This window comes from Polypterus senegalus, chromosome 2 (assembly GCF_016835505.1).
Source record: "Polypterus senegalus isolate Bchr_013 chromosome 2, ASM1683550v1, whole genome shotgun sequence".
NCBI classification, from domain to species: domain Eukaryota; kingdom Metazoa; phylum Chordata; class Cladistia; order Polypteriformes; family Polypteridae; genus Polypterus; species Polypterus senegalus.
In genome coordinates this window covers 186,683,066-186,701,714 of record NC_053155.1, presented here as the reverse complement: position 1 = coordinate 186,701,714, position 18,649 = coordinate 186,683,066, and the positions used below count along the sequence as shown (strand labels likewise).

Sequence of the window (18,649 nt, the reverse complement as noted above, 5' to 3'; positions counted from 1 at the left end):
TTTGGCAGGCTCATTCCTTACAGCTTACTTACAAAATTTGGGCAGGTTTCATTTTGAAATTCTACGTGTAATGGTCATAACTGGAATAATTTTTCTCCATATAATATAATGGAGTTGAGCTCGATGGCCGTGGGGGGCGGAGCTGCATGTGACATCATCACGTGAACTGACTGTGACCGCAGTACGTCTAGTGTGTGTGAGTGTGTGAGAGTGTGTGAGTGTGTGTGTGCGCGTGTGTGTGTGTGTGTGTATATATATATATATATGACAGCAACACTCATAAGAGTGACAAAACAATTACATTGACAATCATGTTACATTATTTTTAAAATGTTTCCTTTTCTTTTTTCATAACCTCTTTAACACACTACTTCTCGCTGGTATTTTACTATATATATATATATATATATATATATATATATATATATATATATATATATATATATATATATATATATATATATATATATATGTCAGCAACACTCATGACAATGACAATGTCAATCATGTTACATTATTATTAAAATGTTTCCTTTTCTTTTTTATTACTTCTTTAACACACTACTTCTCTGCTGCGAAGCGCGGGTATTTTGCTAGTTAATAATAAAATCAACATCAGTTGTAACTTGACAGACGTAAACACTAAATAATCAGCTGGTAGGCATAGCAAACTGGGGATAGATAGATAGATAGATAGATAGATAGATAGATAGATAGATAGATAGATAGATAGGGGGCGCTATCACCCCCTTGAACCCTCAGACTATACGCCAGAAACCAGGTAAAAGTCCAATAATTATTTATTTGACAAGCACCCTCCTCTCCACAATACTCATTAATACACTACAATAACCAATAATAAACTCTCCACCCCTAGATGCGTTGCCACCCTTCCACCCAGCTCAGCTCAATGTCAGGGGATTTCCCATCGTCCTTTTATAGTCCTTGACTAGGAACACTTCCGGGTCAGATAAAAATCCTTTTTCTTCACCCCGGAAGTACATCACTTCTGTTGTTGCTTTTTCTATGATGCACTTCCGGGTTATAGGGCACATGTGACTCTCTGGGCCTCCCTGCAGCGTCCTCTGTTGGCCCCTGGGGTATCCAGCAGGGCTGTAGGGGAATACTCCATAGTCCATGATTCCCTGCTGGTATCCAGGTATCAGTAAAATGGAAGGGCCATTGAATGAACTTTGTCTAAAACATCAATAAAATATGGACATTTTGAAACTGTAATAGCAGTGCTAAATTTGTCATAAATCCTTTTATTAGAAATCACACAGAGCCAAATACACATAGGCAGACATATTGGGAGGCTAATTCTTGCTCAGGGATGGCTAAAATTTTTAAGTAAGTCAAAAACACAATATCGAAGTTTCAGTCCTTTACAACTGAACGTATGACATGCTAAGTTTTATAAACAGAAGGAACCCATTACAGTTCCATCTGGCCTTTTTTGGTCAGTGAACAGCTAAGTTGCCAAATTATGTCATCTGGATGATTTTTCAAAGATGTTAGGGCTTCCACTTCATGTAAGTAACTTGGGAGTATGACCCAGATTCCCACATCCCCTTTTGCTTCCTTGTTTCTGTCTTAAATGGGCATAATTTTCAATGGGTCCTAAAATATATAATTCTAAATGAACATCCGTTTAAAAAAAAGCAGAATGTTGAAGACCTGGATAAGGCATTTTTTTGCTCATCACTAATAATGTTTAATTCTCATAGCATGACAGTGTAGGAAGTTCCCTTTATTCAAGTAAAAGCATCTTCCCCCTGTTGCGCTCACTACTGAGATTTGGAAAAGGAGCCATAAAAAGAAAATAATTTGAATCACTGCTTTAAAAACACATTCTTGTTGCTTTTGTGCTGTTTGAGCGGTATAATATTTAAATTACTTCGACCCCAATTATTTGCATTATATAAAATAAATATTTCAAAAATGTAAAAATATTTAATTTCATAATTTTGGATTCAACCTTCTGCATAATTCAAAGTGGTATATGCATATTTAACATGCCTCTTTAGCCAAGGTGACTTTTTGACCAAGGTAAATTATAATTGCTTACTTACTGTATATTTTTATTGCTATTATTATGATAATTAATTGTATTTTTTACCAATGTGAGTACAGAAAACTAGCTCAGTGTCACACATTGAGTCTGACATACTGTAGATTTAAAGGGTCTTATTGCCACTTGTACAGTACACAGTACAGTAAAATTCTTACTTGTATGTGCTAATCAACATGTGACAGGTTTCCACTCCCCGGTACCATGATCACTGAGTCTAACAACCTTACCTGAAAACTTTTGTCTTCCTTACGTGATGAGGCTGGTGTTAGCAACCTTGTACTTCAAAGTGCAATGAGCTAGCCACTTACACTTTGAAGCCAGCGTGCTTTTATAACTAACATCAAGGCAGAGTGTCTCATACATACACAGTTTCAGTTCTGGCTCACAGTTAGCCTGTGGTAGACTTTACAGTCCCACCCTTTGCCCACTAGGCCACTCTATTATCTGCAGCATGTCCTATGATTAAAAAAATGACAGTTAAATTAAAGTTTACAGAAATTATTAGCTTTTTTTTTTACTCACCAAAACTTCCACAAACTAAAAAGAGCTCTATATTGATTTCAAATCACAACTGAAAAGGCATCAGTTTCCCCTCAGTGTCTGAAAATATTCTTTTCTTTTAACGATACTATTTTTTGTGCACCAGTTTAAATTATAAATGTATGGTTATGCAAAAATTAAATGTTTCGTAAATATCACAAAAAAAGAACTGTCATTAACACCTTGTGCTGGCAAAAGATAATGAAGTGTAGATATTATATTAATTTCAGTGTTTGTTTCTCTATCCGTTCTCTTTAATAAGGTAGCTTTAGCAGGTAAGAGAGCCTGCAATTATTTGCTTTACATTCCCTCAGCCTTAATATCACATGTAGCTCTTTGATTTCTGGCTTGTAGAAGGACAGCAACATTTGCAAAACTACAGTAAAGGCAAACTATTACTTTTTTTGTCTTTTTCTGGTATGCAGCCTTTTACTTAGCTTCACTTCATCTACTTGTTTAGACAATGGCCCTGAAAGAAGCCGCATTTCCGTTCAGTCAGTTTTTGAGGGCCTGTTGGACTGATGCCGCTCTCTTTATTCCTGTACGGACACAAAAGGTGATTATTCTTGGCAGTCATAAGCCACCGCTGAAAGCCTCTCTTGTTTATATGCTTGACTGATTGACTCTCCAGATTTTACAGCAGCATGGCAATCTGTTTCCCAAAATACAGATACTGTGGGTCTGTCTTTCATTTTACCTTCTGGCAGCTGGACAGACATGTTCTTTACATGCAAGTCAAAGCCCTTGGAAGGCAACGTGAATGCAGTGCTTAAATTAAGATGGTGCAGGTTCATATCCCACATCTATCCCATTGTATGGCCCAGTGGAAGTTACTTAGAATGTCTGTGCAATATCATAAGAATAATAATTATAGGATGACAATAAAGAAACTTTACAAAATAAAATTGGGTATATTTATTACACATTGAGATTTATTCATCTAAATTAAATTGTTTAGAGACCCTCAGATAGCCATCTAAGTTGTCACAACATTTTCCACACTTACAGAAATGATATTTCCTTGTGTATCTTAGTGAGACAGAAGACATTATAAAGGAACATAAAGGTTCGCAGTGGTGATTAAAAACATAGCCTTTCAAAGTCCTAGAATATTTCTGACCTTCCAAAGACAGACTAGATGGATAATTTATGTTTTGCGTTACTACTTTACCATATTAGTTTTGCATAGACAAGTTGGCTTAGGTTACATCTAGTTTGTGATCAGCTAATCAACCTAACAAATGGATCTTTGATGATGTTTGAGGAAAACAAGAGTGCCTGGAGTAAAACCCAGACAGACATGGGGAGAATGTGCAGCCTGAATAGGCATAATAACGGACAGTTATTTGAACGAAAGATACGGAGCATTGGTAAATTCTAGTTGAAGTCAACTACAGTATGTGGTTTTTCCCCACTAGATATTGCTACACATCTAAATACATGAATCAGTGACGAGAATTAAATGTTTACTGTTCTGTGGAGAACTAAAACACAATATAATATACAGCAAAGTAAAAAAAGGAGTTAAGAGAGGAGAGATTTATAGGTTTGCAGGGTCAGTATTTGCATGTGCACAGAGTACAGTGAAATTCTTACTTGCATGTGCTAATCAACATACAACACATCACCACTTTTTGGAGGATGTATAGAAAGCCTAAATAATTTAATATAGTTGTTACATTTAGCCTTATACTTACTTTTATATGAAATTGTTGCTTTAGGAAATACTTTTTAAAAGTTTTTAGGCCATTGACCATAAATAAAAATCAAATAATAACACAGCTTTCGAGGAAGTTTAACTGTAGTTAAAAGTAGCAGTTAAATTAGAAATGTGTAAGATTTAATTAAAAAATACATCACCTCGTATTAACATTTTTACATTCACTTACAAAATTCAGCATTTGTTGCTAAGGAGGTCATAGTAAGAATATTGGTCCAATACTAGTGGGCTGACATTTCTTGGATTATTTAGTAAAAAGTATATATTTTAGTTTGTTGTTAATTCATTCTTTAGTTAGGCCGTGTCTATTAGTGTTTTTAAATTACTTACAAAATGGTAACATCCCATTCTATCATTCATACCCAACACATTTATAATACATGTTCTTGATTTCAAGGCTGTATACGATGAGGGAATGGATTACATGACCTATACATTCATTCTGCCCAATAAAGGTCCTAAGAGAAGGTGATTTCTAAATCCATTATCGTGTAGTACATTGTAGCTTATGGTCACCAGCATTAAATGTTTACAACAGCTTTACAAAATTTAACAAAACCATGAAATTTGTGTTCATCCATCCCGCTATATCCTAACTACAGGGTCACGGGGGTCTGCTGGAGCCAATCCCAGCCAACACCGGAAACAAACCCTGGGCAGGGCGCCAGCCCACCGCAGGGCATACTCAAAGCACAATTTAGGATCGCCAATCCACCTAACCTGCATGTCTTTGGATTGTGGGAGGAAACCCACCCAGACACGGGGAGAACGTGCAAACTCCGCGCAGGGAGGACCCGGGAAGCGAACCTGAGTCTCCTAACTGTGAGGCAGCAGCGATACCAATGCACCACCGTGCCACCATGTGTGTTCATAATGATTAGTTTTCAGTAACTAATGTCTTTAGCCAGAACAAGCAAAGTGAATAGGCCAATATCACACAGCCAGGCGTTAGCAGACACAGAAATTGTCAGCACATCAAGTTACTGGATGTAAGTGGAATACCTGAACAATTGTGTACAGTTAAAGCGCACATCTCTCTATTATAATAAAAAAATCCTGGGACAAGACGAGACCTTTTTAGCCTGGGACAAGATGTGACATTTTCAGAGAGATACTTTCATGTCCCGCGAGACAAGACTTTGTGCCAAGAGATTTTAACTACCTCAGGGCCGGAAATAAAAGACAAAAAGTAGTTGACAAAGTAGAAGATCGTAAAGAATTCAAAAACATTGGCGCGATACACATGCAGAGCAGGTTAGAGATAATGAAAGTACTAAAATGTGAAAGTCTCAAAAAATGATGGTAAACATTTTATTAGCGCAAACAAATGGAAATTATTACTCGATGAAATAACGGAACAGCGAAAAGAGATTGAATATATTGTTCAGATTTAAACTTTAAGTCGGAGACTTGTAGATCGTTTTATTCCATCAAGGAAAAGTAGTGTTTCTTCCCAATGAAAAGGCGTATCCATGAGAATTAAAAGAGTTGTTGTTTGCTGAAAGTGAAATCCACATACGCGAGCGGCAGAGATGTGAAGTGGCTGGCGCGTAATGCAGGCCGAGGGTTGGGGGGGGTTGGTGAGCAAAGTGGGCAGGGGGCACAGCCCCGTTATATTTCATAAGCTAAAAAAACAAATATTCAGACATTTAATTTAATGAACACTATAATACATATACTATGATATTTAAAGCCATGCAACTATGCCAATATCCCGCAATAAAAACATAATACAAGAAAAAAGAAACAACAAAATGATACACAACATGTGAAAAGCTAGATAGGTTCTTGTTATCAGAACTGTTGGCTATGTTGATAGTGTATGAGAGTCCCCAGAGATTGGGGTGTTCAGAGGAAAAACTAGTGAAGTTGTCAGAAAAGACAGATGACACCGGAGACCGGAGGGCATCAGGTTCCTGCCTGTTGCAAGTTAGGAGGACTGAGAGTGTAGGACTGGTGGGTGTTAGCTAGATGGAAAGCTAATGGAAAAGTCAATGATTTATTTGGTTGTCTTGGCAGTGGGTGGACACAGATGAGTTGGTGACACTTGCGTCACTGGTAGTTTGCAGCATTGCAAAATTGATCTTAGATCGAGAAAAGAAAGGTTTCTGTGCTTTCTGACACAGATTGGGGACAGAGGAACATCTCAGCAGAACTAAGAAAACTGTAGTTTTACAGTGTTAAAACAAATTTGCTTAAGTGAAAAGTAAGGAAAAGAAACTTCTGCAGTGTAATTGTGAAACTATTAAGCGAATAGTATAATCTAGACAAAATTACTCAATACAATGAATCCCCATTTTATGCATTGTGACTTAAACACGATCAAGTGTAGCTGATAGTTCTGGGACACTTTAATATGGACAGGCTACAACTTCTGCAGTTAATAATATGTTGAGGCTTACCATTAAAGTGAGTCTGATCTAATGACAATGGTGCTCTCTGTTGAAGACTGACACGGTCATATTCAAGTTAGTCCAATAGTTCAACTAAATCAACATCAGCATTTGCTGTCCAGTGAATATTGTGAGGTAGCATCTGCTGTCTGTTTTTGTTTCTGAAGCAGATATCCTTCTATATAAAACTGATCGGGATTGTCCTTCCGTCCCGTGAATGCTACGCAGGCGTGGAGTTTCACACATGCCCCGTCCATTTTGCAATGCACGATGGGATTTGTAGTTTCGTTTTTCCAGGTAAAAGATGATTTTCTACTCCAGACTGTGCGATATCTTCTTCTTTCTTACTATATAAAAGCGTTCGGGATTGTCCTTCCGTCCCGTGAGTGGAAAGCGTAGCGGTATTCCGTTTATCACAGACTTACTACTTGCAGCTTGCGGTACGAAGGGACATGATGTGAGCAGAGCTCTGGTGCTCCCATCGTCCCCTTGCTTTTGTGCGCGATGCGCTGGAAAAATAGACAAAATTATGTCTCTGGAAATAATTAATGTTGATGGAGTACAAATGCCTCACCACGTAGTAAATATCAGGGGGGTTCAAAATGGCGACCTCAATATAGAAAAAAAGTTTAAATTTCATCACAAAAATAACAGAAACTACGAGTATTAAAGTAATACCACTGAAATGCAATATAACCAAATTAATGAGTTTGTATAAAATATCAAATTGATCTACATGTTGAATTGCCTTAAGAAGTGGTCAACTTATAAGTCGGTCAACTTAAAAGTTGGGTCAGCCTAGTACTTCATAACCAGTGCAATGGAAAAGGAATGTGTTTTATGAAAATTTCTAATGTTTGAAATATTCTCTTCCTAAGCTGAGTGTTGCACTTAGCCACCACAGATAAATCCACTGGCAGGGCATTTTTTCCTCACCTGCTGATTCTGCAGATGGTGTCTGAACCGTCAGTGTTTGAGTGGGGTGTTTCATTAGATTAAAGCAAACGACAAAGACTTTCAAACTTTTAAGAGTAAACAAGAGAATAGGCAAACGCAGTCAGAATTGGCACACTGAGAAACAGAAGTCAAACTGTAAAACAAAAGCCAAAGTCAGAGAAAAGATCAAAGCCCAGCTCTTTTTTCAAGAGGATTGCTTGAATTAAATAAATCTTTCTCCTTAGTGTTTTAAAAATTGCCCACATCTTGCTGTATGTGCTATGTTTTATACCTTCATGTCACAGATCACATGACATTGCATTCTTAGTGACCACATGGAATCATAATAACCATATTGGCAATGCCCATGAAAAAACAACAACAGAAAATGGCAACACGTGGAGAACAATAAAATGGCAACATGATGAAACTTCACAAAAATAACATTAAAATAAATGAAATGAAAAGTAGTAAACCATAAATAGTTTTTCCAAGAGAAGCAAGTCTAATGAATTCATGAAACTTAACAGGCAGTGAAGATTCATTTTGTGCTTGTGAGAGACGTTAGGGATTTCTTGTTTGAGTCTGGCTTTCTGGTTCAATATTTCCTTACTGACCTTTGTTTAAACAATTGCCATAAGAGCATTTTCATTACCTTTACTTTAATCTAAGAACCACCGAACTATCCATGACCAGTGAGGATATAAGACATTAAATTAACCTGGCCTTTCTGGCTTCCCTTGTGAATAACAACAATGTCTAACAAGCATATTGACAGATATGCAATAATTGTGCACTTTTGGGCGGGCTTTACTTTTGCTCTGTAGCCTTTAAGAATCTTGGCTAGGTCACCTTCTTCCTCCATATGTCAAAACCCATTTTCAAAACTTAAAAAGATCGTAGTGAAGATGTTGCCTTGTGCAGCATAGTACAGGCCAGTTTTATACTTCTGAACAAGGCCCCTTGCTGTGGATGTCATCTTTGCCTTTCCTGTATAAGTAAGTGTTGTTTCATCACTTTGAACTGATATCCTCTTATCAGCCCTTCATGCTACCCACGATAGGCCCTGGTCTCCAGCAACCGTGTAATGGAGTAAGTGGGTTTGGAAAATGAATAAATGAACAAATGAGTTAAGTTGAGGTCAAATAATTAGAAGGAATATTAATATTCTACCCTAAAACCTACAAGTCATTTACTGTTGAGGTTACAAATATATAGTAATTGATTAGATCTCATTTGGACACTTTCAGGAATGGTTAAATTCATTTTTAGACATTCTGGAAGAAATTTATTTCATCATTTGCAGGATATTAACATCACTATAGCGCTGTTCTGTGAGATTTTCATGTTGCTTATTGTTGCTATTTCCATTGTTGGTCACATGATGTGATGTGCCATGCTATCTTGATTTGCTAACAGTTAGTTATCTATGCATTGGACTGGAGAAGAAATTTGCCACAAAGTTTAGCTTTACTTTGAGACAGGATTCTTTTTTTTTTACTTTGAGGACCTTTTGTCCCAAATCACTTTGTCTTTGCTTTTGTGTTTTAGCTTAGATGTTTGGCACAGTTTGCTCTTTTGGTGCTTAAGATCTCAACCTGTGATCTGACAATGCCTTTGCCTACTCTTTAGGTTTTCCATTTTCTAGTCATCCTTTTTGGTCTCTAATAAAAAAAAAATAACAACCAGCCTATCCAGTTTTCAAAACACTTGTTAGATACTCTTAAATATTCATGGAAGTACAGCTGCCATGAAGGAACATATCCAAAGTTCTAAGTTCTAGATGACAGAATCATTGAAATATCTAATGGTATATGATGCTTTTTTTGTTTTGGTCTACTGTTCCTTTTGAGCTCTTGTTCAACCTTCATCAACATGTTTTTCAACATATTTTTTGCAGCAAATTGTATAGTGATGTTACTTGCAGAAAAAACACATTTACAAAAAAGACCAGCAAATACAGCTGGTAATCATCCATCATTTTCACAGTGGTGAAGTAGAATTAAGGCAATTATTTTTGATGGCTTTTTTTTCCTATCCATATGTGAGATTACACATAAATTTTGGGTGTGTCGACATTTGACACAAAGGGGTCTTCAGCAGTGGGTTCACAAACATAAAATGGCACCAGGCTTAGGAATTTATACAGCACCTCTAACAGAGAAACAGAAAATAATTTGTTCAAAAGTATTTACTGATTAGGTGTTTTGAATTGAACTTGTGAACTAATGCTTTACGTTGCCAATCTAACACTCCAAGCTCATTTTGTGCTTCACAAATGTACTGTAATTTATTACATTATTTTTTGCTAAATGTTTTTGTAGGTTTGTTTAGAGTAAGAGTGTGGCTTTAATGTGATGTTTATGTCAGGCTCAGTTTCATTTGGCACACGGTATATCAGAGGTGCAACAAATTGTTACTAATACTTGTCCTTCCATCCATCCATCCATTTTCTAACCCACTGAATCCGAATACAGGGTCACGGGGGTCTGCTGGAGCCAATCCCAGCCAACACAGGGCACAAGGCAGGAACCAATCCTGGGTAGGGTGCCAACCCACCGCAGGACACACACAAACACACCCACACACCAAGCACACCCTAGGCCAATTTAGAATCGTGCATGTCTTTGGGAGGAAACCAGAGCGCCCGGAGGAAACCCACGCAGACACGGGGAGAACATGCAAACTCCACGCAGGGAGGACCCGGGAAGCGAACCCGGGTCTCCTAACTGCGAGGCAGCAGCGCTACCACTGCACCACCGTGCCGCCCAATACTTGTCCTTTCACTTTAAAATTACACAAATGTTAATAGCATTAAATAAACAGGAGAAATACAAAATGTGATATAAACAGCAAATATAGACCAGAAGAACTATACCACATAACACCATTTAGAAATTATTAAGTAAAATGTATGTTATTCATTAGATGTTATTGTCACACCCAGTTATTCCAAATTGTGAGTCACAGGAAGATAGTGCCTATCCCAGCAGCATCCGGCTGAAGTCCCCAAATGAGGCACCATACTATCAATGGGTGCACACGTGCAGGTCCAAATAGATTTGCAAGTTAGCAAGTCTTTGGGGATGTTGCAGGAGTACTAGAAAAACACAGAAGGACACGTGTTGACAACAAGCAAACATGAGATTTAAAGCCCAGGAACCTGGATCCCTGAAGTGGCAGTGCTGACCACTACACCACCCTGTACGTTACTGAGTTAGACATAATGCTGTAGGCTTAGATTGCAAGAGGTTTGTTAGTCAAGCAGTCAGAAGCAGCAAACCATCTTTAATGGTGATTATCATGATGCATATCACCAATAGATTCCTGCATACACTAATCAGGTTTTTACAGTGAGCGACCAAACAGGATCCAGAAAAGTCCTATTACTATTACAAATTGCTCGAGTCTGCTTTCAACTGGGGCGACACGGTGGCACAGTGGTAGTGCTGCTGCCTCGCAGTTAGGAGTTTGCATGTTCTTCCCGTGTCTGTGTGGGTTTCCTGCATGTGCTCCGGTTTCCTCCCACAGTCCAAAGACATGCAGGATAGGTGCATTGGCGATCCTAAATTGTGCATGGTGTGTGTGTGTGCCCTGTGGTGGGCTGGTGCCCTACCCGGGGTTTATTTCCTGCCTTGCACCCTGTGTTGGCTGGGTTTGGCTCCAGCAGACCCCCATGACCCTGTAGTTAGTGTATAGCAGGTTGGATAATTAATGGATGGATGCTTTTAACTGCAATGTTTGGTTGATTGTGGCTACTGTATGTACACCATAGAAAACTGAACTGCAAGTACTGTTTGATCAAACAAAGTAAAAACAAAATGATAATAAGGTAACACATCAGTTTCATAAGAGGTGTCAAGTTGTTTCAAGAAAGATGACTTCAGATGTAAAGCAGGCCATGGAGAGTTGCATCAAGGTGGGAGCCAAAGATACCTCATCAGATGTTCTCCTCAACATGATAAATATAAAAGAACATCATCTGTAATTGTGACACTAATAACTGGAAAATGAGTAATAATTATTGGTAACATTGTTTAAAAAAAAAATAGACACATGTTGACATTGACTAATGTAACTTAACATACAGGTGACGAACGAATTTTGCGTATTTTACTATAAATGTGCTGAGTATTGTGCTAGAGGACAATGGTGCACATTTGTTAAAGTCTTCCTATTTACACTAAATCCTGCTTAGAACTTATAGTTTATATTTTTTGCCATTATAAAATGTTTCATATGATCAAGAGTACAATATCATACGAAACATTTGTATTGTATCAGATGCCAGGTACACTTTAAATGTATCTACACCATGATTTAATGAATGGACAGGTACTATTGTTACCTACATTGTTGTTATTTATTCTTTTGCTTTTGTAATCAGCAAAACTTTGTCATATGTTGGTCTGACATAGAGGAAAGTGATATCTGAGACCAGGCGTGATAACGGCTTTCAGCAAGTCTCTGATATGAATGCAAGCGCTTGCAGATTCCTACTGTGAGCATCTGTCTACAAAATCTGAAGGTGTAGCTTCTGGTTTTCACTTTGAAAATTACAAGCTATGTGTTATAAACATTGGCAAGCTGACACTCCGAGGGTCCTCCTTTAGTTATTAAACATGGTTTCCCATGAGGAAAATTCTATTGCAAGTAGCATTCAGAAGATATTTATGCATTGTTTACAACCCCAGGAGTAAACTCTGTGGGATAACATTGCATCTGCATGAGCTGCAGCCTGTGAAGCACAGAACTGGTGTTTAGGCCATCTGACAAATGAATAATTTGCTCCATGTGATAGCAGGATTGTGCATATCAATATAATTTCAATTAACAATTAATTATATTAAATTAAATATCCTTCCATGCATTTTTAGAACCTGCATATTCCAATCTGGAGTCTAACTTGGCAGCATTGAGTGGAAGAAAGTAACCAGCCCCAGATGGGATGCCAATCTGTTAGTGGGCTTAAATGAAATACAGTGTTACAGAAGCAATATAACAGAATCCATTGGTATGGCTGCTTAAATCTCGTGGCGCCTTATTGAGGGTCGGTTCTTGCTTTGTGACCAATACTTCTGGTGTAGGCCAGGACTCCCATGGTCTTGACCTGATTTAGCAGGTTTGAGAGTGAATGCAATCATTTTTTTATGATTTTGATTATTTAGTACATCTGCTAATACTTAGCTAATCATTTATAATTTTTTGTTCATAATACTGGAGGAAAATATGTTTTTTGTTTTTGCTTTGGTTTTTTTTGTTTGTTTGTTTAATTAATTTTCTACGTTTCGTTAGGTTAGGCACAATTTATTATATTGTGCTCTCTGATAGTAAAAAGTGAGAACAAAGCAGTCATTAAAATGACATGAGCAGTGTTTTGGTAGGTAAATTCAAATACCTACCTATTCTATAAGCTCTTTTTTTCTAGTATAAGACTACAGGTTGTTATAGCCTGTTCTACCAGTGCAAGATCTTGAATCAAACCTAGTAAGGACACCTCAGGATTTCATCACATTACAGAGTATACTTGGCATTTGTTTTCATCAGGATTATTTATTAGAAACTACATATAAGGTAAAAAAAAAACAAAAAAACGTAAAACTCAAAAAATTGGTCATCCCCCCAAAGGCACCTCAGCATGACATGTATATCTTGCACTAGACTCCCTGTACCTTCTCTTCAAATTTTTCCATCTTGCTGTCTGATTTCAAATTGGCAGTTATACAGACATGACATAACCCATACATATGCCTTGGAGTTGAGAGTATCAGTCATGTGAGCCTTTAAAGACTTCCCTAAAAGACTCTGGTGAGTCAGAGATTGGTAGAAAGGCTGCTGGTGTTTCTCGTGTGGAGTTCACATGCTCGGAGGGTGATGCAGGAAATACAATATAATCAATATTCAGTATGGTATTATGATTAAAGCTGCAAATGGTTTTGCAGACATACTGTATGTTTTTGCTATATTATTAAATGTGTATATAGTTTAGGCTCTCATTTAACTACTCGTATAAAATTATGTATGTTTGTACTAGGAATGTTAAGATACTATGAGCCAATTGTATCTGAAAGCTGCCCACTAACAGGAGTTCATCCTCTGATTAGTACACAGCTATGGTATGAACTTGTGCTTAACCATAAACTCAATTGCAGTGAATTGTGCTACTAATCTTAGTCCATACAAGTACACCAAACCTGTCCTGAAGTGCAACAAATCCAGATTCACTTTTGCCACCCACTGGATGTGACAAAATTGTGAACCCATTTAAGACCTCTCTTCCCATGCTTTAAACCAACTCTGTACTGTACTTCAGGTTACTCAGGGTCACCTTAAAAGCCTCCTGGAAACAGTCAAAATAATATCCATTCATCCATCCATTATCCAACCCGCTATATCCTAACTACAGGGTCACGGGGGTCAGCTGGAGCCAATCCCAGCCAGCGCAGGGCGCAAGGCAGGAAACAAACCATGGGCAGGGCACCAGCCCATCGCAGGGCCAAAATAATATCAGCACTGTATATTATATATATGCTTCGATTATTTAGAAAATTAAGACACGAGTTAACAAAGATTCTCTAATAGTCATACCACATGTACTAGTAATGAAAGTTACTTGTGTATTAAACAAAGTGTCATTTATGAATAAGTGAAGCTTAATATCAGTCAGTTTTGGAATGCAGAAGGGAAGACAAATAATGTCACAGGAGCCTTTTTTTCTCAAGTTGCATCAGAAGTTTAATTTCTAATTATATTAAAATAATGATCTTTTCTAAAGATTTAGTAATAATGATACATTTGCTTGTTCATCTAGATTACTTCATTAGATGAAGAAAATAAAGGCCGCTATAAGTCAGTGTTCATTTAAAACCCGTAGCTTCAGTTCTTGTTTCCTTTGTGACTGAATGGAATTGAGGATCTCATTAGCTTGTACCAGAAACAGCATCAGAAACAAGATCACCACCAGTTTACATGCTTATCGGAGAAGTGGAGAAATTCAGTATTTCTAATCTACTTAAATATTGTATATTTTAACCTAAATGCAGCTCTTAAATTAAAAAGCAACATTCATTTGATAAGTCAATTAAGTTAGATATAAACATAAAACAGGATTGTATCAAGCTGTAACAACCTGAGTGGTAAAGGAAGGACTGACACACAGACAACAGCAGCAGTTACATGTCCTTGGATGGACCATTAATTAGCTGTTTTGTGATAGATCCTCACTAACTCCTGCTGTCAGTCACAGGAGGCTCCCTTGAAATATTGAACTTTTCATGCTGTGCCCTATATCTTTTCCTCCATTTCAGTTCCGTATGCCACGTTGTTTGGGCAGCTCCATTTATGCTGCCCCAGAAAGCATGGCTCCATCCCCATCCCCTTCAAGCCTCACACATTAGTGATGGGAGGTCCAACTCTTTTCGAAGATTCAGCTCTTTTGGCTCGGCTCCCTTAGAAGGCCAGCTCTTACGTCTCCCTATTCTCTCTTCATTTAGTATCACTTGGAACCTTCTATTTTAGCCTAATTTATGAATTATGAATGGCTTGTGTGTTGGTAAGCAATTTTTTTATTCATTTTTTGTTATAAAAAATACAGCTACTATTGTTTAACATTTTAATCAAACTTTCAAATGAACAACTGAACACAGAACCACAGCAAACAAATCAAATAAAGGCCATAGTCTTAACATTATGACACTTTACAGTAGATAAGTCTTTAGTGCAGGATACATTCAAAAATAAACAGATGCCTCAGCTTGGATGGGCTGATGTGATTTCTCCTCTCTGTGATTATTTGTCCTGTTTTTGAGAAGACTCTCTCTGATGGGAACGATGTTGCAATGATGCAGAGTCATCCTACCATTACCTTAATCAAGTCCCGCCTCTGCCTGTATGGATTGTCAGCAGAGCTGAGCAGGAGCAGCTGAAGATTTGGCTGTCCCCGATGGGGGTCAGCTCTTCTCGTTCACTACAAAGGATCAGCTCTTAGAAATGGCTCGTTCACGAACGACACATCACTATTACACATGCATCATTCCTCATAGGTTGTAGTTGCTACAATATATTTACAAGGCTGGCCTCTGTTTTAGTTTATGAACCAGATTAGTCAGTACCTTACAGATCATGATAGTTAGTATAACAGCATCACTACTGAGCCACTGGATCTGGAATAAGGACAAGTTCAGCTTCCCTCCATCTTTGTGTCGCATGTTTATAGCTGCTGGTCAATTCAGGGCTGGATGTGATCTTCGGAAAATAACACAAAACTTATTATGGAGCTGTAGACTGATTCATTGCAAATGACTCCATATGAGCAGTCAGAGAAGGCATCTTTCATATAAACCTTAAGAGAACGGCTACAAAACAAAATATTTTATATAATCAAAAATATGCAGTATAGGGTACAAAGAGAAAGGTAAAACGAGACATATGAAACTGCATCATTAATTAGAAGTAATTTTTATAAATAACATTTGGATAACATCTTTCTATTATATAAAGAAATCCTGGGACGAGACGTGACTTTTTCAGAAGGATACTTTCAAGTCCCGTGATATGAGAATTTGTGCCAAGAGATTTAACCGCACCTGGGGCCGGAAATAAAAGACAAAGAGTAGATGACAAAGTAGAACATCGTAAAGAATTCAAAAACGTTGGCGCGATACACATGCCGAGCAGGTTAGAGATAATAAAAGTACTAAAATTAGAATGTCTCAAAGAAATGATAGTAAAGATCGCATTAGCGCAAACAAATGGAAATTATTGCTCGGTGAAATAACAGAACAGTGAAAAGAGATCGAATATATTGTTTGGATTTAAACTTTAAGTCGGAGAATTGTAGATCGTCTAATTCATGTTGCCATCAATGAAAAGTAGTGTTTCATCCCAATGAAGAGGTGTATCCACGAGAATTTGTAGTTTGGTGAAAGTGAAATCCATATATGCGAGCGGCAAAGACGCAAAGTGGCTGGCGCATAGCGCAGGACGGGGAGTTGGCAAGCAAAGCGAGTAGGGGGCAAAGCCCCCTAGTGATTAAAAAGAACAGCCACCATATCCTGCTGCTTACTGACTGGTTGTCTACTGTATGTATCAAAGTGGTTCAACATTCTAGTGCTGTACTACTGGAAGTCATTGATCCATCCAGGCTTTGGTCCTGGCCATTCCTGAAGAGCCAGGAACTCAGCAACAGACAATAATCTGGTCCATGTTTCAATTTCTCTACTGCCTTCCCTACTTTAACAGCTGTTTGTCTCAAGAAGTTAAAACCAGCATCAGCAGCCAAACTAATTACTTATTTTTGTTTAATGTTTGAGAGTTTTGTACATCTGTCACCTATTTTGTGGTTTGTTCTGTGGAAGAATTAAACAATCTGCAAAGCCGCATGATGAAAGAACCTTTTTCTAACAGAGTGCATGCTACCTGCAAGATACAGGGGCTTAGTATCTTCCAGGCAGTTTAGTTTGCCACATATTTGAATGCATGTACAATATAATCAGAGTAGCTGGTGCATTATATAGGGTCTGGGTTTTGAATGCTGAAAATATTCTTTTAGTTTTGCACGCTCTCTCTCTGCTGTATATCAGTATCCATTTATACAATATAGCAATCAGAGATAAGAAACTAGTGTGCTTACAGTGAATGATTGAAATATACACAATTTTTGTGGAAGTAGTAACCACCATCTTTTTCTTAAAGTGGCAAAATGTGCTTTTACAAAATGTGTGTCTCTTAGAAAAAAGAGCAGCCGTGCAAAGGATGTATTGCATCTGCAGGCCAGTCTAGAGCTCGATTAGCAAGTAGACCTGCCACAAGTGGACCAGTGCTTTTACATAAATTAACCACACGCTGTTCTCACCATACTGTCAGGCACTTATCATGCAAGATGGAATAAGAAGTGTAAAAGAAGCGCAGAGAACCGTGAAACCAAACAGCAATACAAAATGTCGAATAAAAATGTAAACTTGGGAAGGTTAAGCCAGCTTAGTGGAAAGGTTAAGCAAGTATGATTTGTGGAGGGGGGTGGGGGCAGACATGTAAAGAGCATTGCCTCATTAAATCCCCATGACAGCTTCAGCTTTTTTGAAGAGGTTTTTGTTCAGACCCTTGAGTGACCGCTGATAAAGTCAAAGCCGTTTAGCCTGTCCCTTCTGTAGCTGCTGGAATGCACATCTAAATTTTCTGCACTGATGGTGAAGTCTTCTTTTATTTGTATACCTCCTGATTAAATCTGGGAAAAATAAAATGATTGCCGGAACTTTCTGTTCCTTTTAGGTATAATTTTGTAAGCGTTGACCCACATGTGGAAATGGGACATCCGTGAACAGACAAAATGATTATTTGATCATTCTAATTGAAACAAGCCTTTAAAAGGAGGGAAGCTTTGTGCATGACAGATTTGAAGAAATGTGTGACCTTGCCTATTAGATTTGTGTTATTAAATTGTTACCACTCAATATGGCAGCCTGTTACACTGTAGTGATGTCACCTTCTGTATACAGACACTAGTAAAGCTACCTGTCTGGGCTACAGAATGTCATTTTTACTTTATGATCCTATCCTAGGAACAAAATGTCGATCTGAATTTGGATACAATATTTCATGAAGTTTGTATAGTTAGTGATTATTTGCGTGCTTCCTTTCATATTCCACAGAGACACATGTTAGGTTGGTGTGGCATATGCAAATTGAACCCTTATGGATGGTCTATGAGTGATCTTTGCAATGGACTGTAATTCTCTTGCCGTGTTGATTTCTGCCTTGGTTGTAATGCTGATTGTAAAGGCTCTGGCCTCCTGCAACCCTTTAAAAGAAGAAGAAAATAAATGGACAGATGGATGGTTATATTCTGTTATTTTAAATTTCCTCCCACATACCAAAGGCGTGCAATTTCAATTAATTGGCAATTCTGAAATGGCCTTGTGCCTAATACTCGTATTGGCTTCAGTTTCCAGTGATCCTGAATGTTGGAAGATTTATTTACTCCTATAA

General features: G+C 37.8%; 1 protein-coding gene across 1 annotated transcript in view; it reads left to right on the top strand.

Annotated features, from left to right (window-relative positions):
* si:ch211-161f7.2 (retinoic acid-induced protein 2) overlaps positions 1-18,649 on the top strand; it is a 119,786-nt gene that overhangs the window by 58,301 nt on the left and 42,836 nt on the right. The window lies entirely within an intron of this gene.